The sequence below is a fragment of the Columba livia genome, chromosome 8, assembly GCF_036013475.1.
Source record: "Columba livia isolate bColLiv1 breed racing homer chromosome 8, bColLiv1.pat.W.v2, whole genome shotgun sequence".
Classification (NCBI taxonomy): Eukaryota; Metazoa; Chordata; class Aves; order Columbiformes; family Columbidae; genus Columba; species Columba livia.
The window spans coordinates 33746442-33752041 of NC_088609.1; the positions used below are offsets into that span (position 1 = coordinate 33746442).

Sequence of the window (5600 nt, forward strand, 5' to 3'; positions counted from 1 at the left end):
GACTTTCCTCTACTCTGGAAGCTATAAAAAGCTCACCCTAAAACAGCATGGGGGGAGGGAATACCAGTCTCATCAAGGGAACACCAGTTTCACCAGGGCCTACCAGTCTCACCAAAGGGAATACAAGCTCGGCCTCACCAAGAGAATACCAGCACCCTGAGGACCCTCAGACTAAACCAGACATCGGAGGACGCTGCGCTCCTGACCCCAGCATCCTTGCCGTGGAATACCGAGGCCGTACATCATTGTACAAGTCCTGTCATCCACACCGTGGGGCCATAAGAGGCTGGATCCCTCACTCTTTTCTTTCTTCCTTTCTCTCTGCTCTTTCCTTCTCTCCTTTTTTCTATACCCTTATTTCTTTGTCTCTCCTTCTATATCTCTCTCTCTCCCTTATACCTTAGTTTTCTTCCTTCTCTACCACTTTCTTCCTCTCTTTCCCTTTTGAAGATATAAGGATAACACCATCTTTAAGCTCTGCTGTTGATTTCTGGTTAAATTTCATATTGTAGCTACTGATGGTTGCCAATATATCGCTCGTAGTAGGACTTTCGCTAGGCAAAAAGCTTTTCGCTAAGGCAAAAAGCTCCGCTGCTTACAGGCGGGGCCTTGGTTGCTTGTATAATGCATGTCTAGTTAATCTTGAGGAAGACAGAGATTAATGGTGTTAGAAATCAATAAGCTGCGTCCTGTTGGAGGGACAAAGTGTGTTGGATTTGAAGCCGCTGGGCAGGACGGGAGGAGCTGCCTTCTTGGGTCAATGATGGGTGTTGGCATGTATTATCTGAGCTGGAGTTGATGTCTGTCACCAGTTGAGCTCTAGAATTACTCTGAGACCCGGGAATCTCCAATTCCTTGTGGAGCTTTTCCAGGCTGTGGAATCCCCTTTCTGTCACAGGTTGTAACGCAGCCCATGGAGAAGGGGGCACTGTTTGAGGTTCCTCAGTGTGTGGGTTAGGGAGGCGTCGTTCTTGGGCTCACGCTGGGCATTACGAGGAGACACTTTCACGCGAGCTGAAGGCAGCTCTGGGTACCCAAAGCTGTTAACCGGTGTTAACAAACACTGCTGCTGAGATTTGGCGGTGACGGCACCAGCCAGTCGTGACGAGCGTGGATGTTGCCGAACCGCAGACACCGTCTCGTCCAGGCTGCACAGCCAGAGCATTTGAAGGGCGGTGTCCCAGCTTCCTTTGATTGCAATGAGCACCTCGTGTTGGGATTTGCTCTTTAAGAAGTGTGCTCTGCTTGAATCTTTTGCGTTGGGGTTTGTTCTGTTATTTCTGCAATGCCATGAAAGCTGAAGTGCAGGAGGTTGAGAGCTGTTGGAGCAGAGAGGAGCATGTCTTGTATTGCTTGGATTTTTGTGGGTTTTTGAAGGAGAAAATCAACCCCAGCATGGGTTGGACCCCAGAAGGACATTGTTTGAAAATGCGTAGCCAGGTTCCAGTGACGTGTTGGCTTGGGCGTGAATTGCTGGAAGTGCCTGTTGGGAGAGCTCCGTTGGTGTGGACTCATGGAGCCTTTATGATTGAGCTTCCAGGTGTGAGAATGCAAAAGGAAACTTAAGCTCGAGCCGGTCTTGCTCTCGAACCAGAATGGTTTTGACTCCTGCCCAGATTTCTGAGAGAGCCGTGAACGTTCCAGACAGCCGAGGTTGTGGCCCAGGGTGTGTGAGTCACCTGCTCTGCAGTTGTCCAGCGGGCCCTGCAGATAATGTTTGAGGTGACAAAGCTCTTGGCAGGTGACAGCGTTTGAGTTCATTTGCTTCTATCTGGGGATATATGGACCAGCTGAAGAGGTGGTGTTTGTGTTTACCCACAGTAGACAGACAGACCCCTTGAGTGTTCACGTGCCCTTGTCGACGAGCGAGGAAATTGTCTGCGAGACGGAAGAGGGAAGGGTCCGGGGACAGGTTTTAGGTGTTTTTTCCAGCTCCCTGCAAAACCTGGGGGTTTAGTGTTTTGTTCCAGATTTTCCCTGGTGATTTGAATGTGTTCTTCTTGTTCCTGAAAAACTAATTTATTTCCTTTCCTGCAGCCCTGCCTTCAAGGAGAAATAGCTACAACGCTCTCCCTCTGTGCTGCAGCCGTTCCGGCCCTTGTGCTGAGACTGAGCTCATCACTTGCACAAGTACAGACTGTCCTGGTTAGCGCTGCCGAAGCTTCTGCGGTAACGAGCGTGGTTGGGAGATGCAGCGCACGAGCTGCTCTTGTGCTTGCAGGGAAAACTGGCTGCTCTCGGTGTGGGGAAAGCAGGAGGATTCATTTTGTTCCCGTCTGAGCTGTGGTGGATGAGGAGGTTCTGAGTGCCGCGCAGGACGGGTGAGTGTGTCTGTAGATGGAGATGTTTCAAATTAGCCAGTGTCACACGCTGCCTGTAAATGTGTCTGTGCGATCCCTTTCTACAGGCAGGTGCGAGTCACTGGAGTGTATTTACATTTAACTGATCACCTCGCCAAATCTTTCGCTATATCCCCAGACGTTCCACCCCCTAGCTCAGGTGACTTGCTTCTGCTGGGGCCAATGAAGCCAGAGTTGTTCATTTGTGCTTGTGAGGTGTTGCACAGAGCAATTTCCAGGGGCACACAATAAACACATACAGAAAAAGGAAAAAACATATTTCTGCAATAATCAGGTGTCCCATTCATCTTGTCAAGGAGTTACACAAGTTATTCAGCCAGGCATTATCAGTAGATGGTTTCACTTGCCGCATTAGTTCCAAATACGTGAGATGTTGTCACCTTCCAGTAATACATACGCTGCTGCTCCAGCTCCGTCAGCTGGTATCACTCTGGGTTTAACAACCTGCTGTGGGCTAATTGCCCACACAGACTGGAAAGTCGTGGCCTGCACTTTTTCAGATTGGACTTCAGTTGGACATTGAGTCTGTGGCACCAATAACATTGTTCCAGAGCTGTCTCCTCTAGATAAAACACAGGTGTTCACTGAAGATACCTGAAATACAAGAACTCGAGAATCTGATATTAGCAAAGGATGTAACATAAGAAGTCAGGGTACAGAACCATACAGCATTCTCTGGAGTCGTATGAATTGTTACATCTAGATCAATAGGCTGCAGTCCCACTTCACAATCCATTGCTGTGAATAATTTCATTTCCCCTGTAGTTGGTGCTGACACTGTATCCACAGAAGTGTATACATATTGCCACCCCCTAGATGGGGGATGGGGCCAATATAATCAACCTGACAGGTATTCAAGTCCCACTGACTCTGTTTTACCTTTCCCCATGCTCTTAAATGCAGCTGTGTACAAGCAGCACAATGATGTGAGCATGTCCTACAAGTATATAACAGCAGAGGGGTTTGATTGTGACCAGTGTCCCATGTGTGTGCAGCATAAGCTGATCCATGTCCACAAGCTATATGCACATTTAGAGCTTGAGCATGCAGCTCAGCAGAGGTCACATTATCTGCTTTCTTACTGGTTTGGGACTCAAATGAATCAACTTTATTGTGCTCTGCTATTAACCCTTCTCAAGGGGACTCCTCCTCCGCAGAAGATGTAGGGATGAAAATTCTCCAATGCCCTAAAAATCCTAAAAAGGCATGTAATTGTTTTATTGCAGCTGGTACAGAAAAGTGCTGCACTGTGTGCTGTACTTCAGCTGGTGTTTCTCTAAGCTGCCTATGCCAAACTATTTCTAAAAGTAGTACAGTAGCACAAGGGCCCTGCGTTTTCTTCAGAGTAATTGCCCAGCCTTGGTCCTGCAAATGCACCTTCAAAAATTCAGCAGCTGCTTCAGTTTCTTGTTGTGACGCTGCCACAATCAACAGATCATCAATATCATGGCAGTCAGTAACAGTACCCGACCATAGTGCTGTGTCAGCTACTATCATTTGTTGGCAAACGGAGGGACCGTGTTTGTATCTCTGAGACAATACTCGGCAAGTATATTGCTTTTGTTGCCAGGTAAAGGCAAACTGGCCTTGCACTGAGGTGGCGGGGGGGTGGAGGGTGGGTGCGGTGTGGGCGGGGGGCTGGGGCTGGTTGGCTTTTTTGCATAAGCATTAACTTTTACAAGCGGCAACAAATTTGTGATGGTATGATTCCGCTTATTTCTGATCGTGGGATACCAGCTTGTACTAAGTCATTCCACACTAGTGTTCTCATCGCCTGTGCTGTAACTCTGCTCAGTGTTGCCGGATTTCCATTATCCACCACCCAAACAGAGGGTCCTGAAATTACAGCCCCAGTTCCCCTCAAGGCATTTGCCAGAGTGCCTGCATTACCTGTAGCACTTGTCACTGCTACCCTGTCCGAATCGGATCCATAATCACTGCATACACCACCCCCATCTGCCGCACTAAATCAATACTTTCCTCCATTGTGCACCAGTTTCCGTGGGACAACACAGATTCAACATGTTCAGCATATGCTGTTAAAACTGCTGCACACAAACATTGACATAGCATAGGTGCAATAATATCTTGCCTGTCCGGACCTCTGACAGTTTGCAGCTGAGCATACTGTTGTTGTATCTGATCATCACAGACTATAGGGCTTAAGAAATCTTGTTCATCTGCCAATAAATGGATAGACACAGCTCCACTATCCCAAGCTGGCAAAATCTGTACCGGAATTCCTTCCCCGCTCGTCTGCTGAGAGATCTCTGAAAACGCCATTAACTCCTTTGGAGTGAGTATGTGCGATCTGCCCCCCCTCATCTGCTTGTTCCTGCTGCAGCATCGTTTGTATGGGGGGTTGTGCTCCCACCACCTCCCTGCCATTTAAGTCAGGATCAAGTTCAGACTCAATATTGGAGTCTGAGGATCCACTCCAAATATTTCCATCCCATTCCTTGGGATTCCAAGAGTTTTTTGTGGTAAGAGTAGAAGCCTGAGAACACAAAAACTCACTTTTGGCATATTTTTCCTTTTGTTCCTTAGCAATACATGCTAGCAGCCGGTCTACATTATCTTGCAGCTCATAGCACCGTTCTGCTTGAACAGTAATTACTTCTAGTGCGATTGCCTTTGCATCCTGTAAAATCTCAACCTGCTTTTCCAGTTCTCTTCTTTTACTCTGCAATGCAACAATGTCACTATCAAGAGCTCCAAGACCGGTAACAAATAACCATCCCAACCTCCCTTGGATTGCTTGGATTTTCTGGATTTCTGTAGGAGAAAATCCACCCCAGTATCAGTTGGACTCCAGAAGGACATTGTTGGAAAATGCGTGGCCAGGTTCCAGTGACGTGTTGGCTTGGGCGTGAATGACTGGAAGTGCCTGTTGGGAGAGCAAAGCTGCCCGGTGTTAACAAATGCTGCTGCCGAGATTTGGGGGTAAAAGTGCCACAAATGCGATTTCTCAGGGAAAACAGAGGAATTTGTCAATTCCTGGTTGTTATATGGCACATTGTAATTAAGCCCAGTGGTAATTTTACATCGATTTTACACAGGATAACTGGCTGTAACAGACTGGTTGCATCAAATAAACGTTGACTTGCTGCACTGGTGGCCTTGGGAACAGCAGATGGCTTCTGGAGGTGGTGACATCTCCTGTGAGCCCAGGAGTGCTGAGCCCATCGTACAGGGAACAACCTCCCCTCCCCAAGCAGGGCAGTGGACCCAGGGGTCCGG

The 5600-nt window shown here is 48.0% G+C and overlaps 1 non-coding gene across 1 annotated transcript; it reads left to right on the forward strand.

Annotated features, from left to right (window-relative positions):
* Positions 1 to 755: 755 nt before the first annotated feature.
* LOC135580167 (small nucleolar RNA SNORD45) lies at positions 756 to 840 on the forward strand. Its single transcript, XR_010474447.1, has one exon. It is a non-coding gene; the product is annotated as a small nucleolar RNA SNORD45 (small nucleolar RNA).
* The last annotated feature ends 4760 nt before the right edge of the window (positions 841 to 5600 follow it).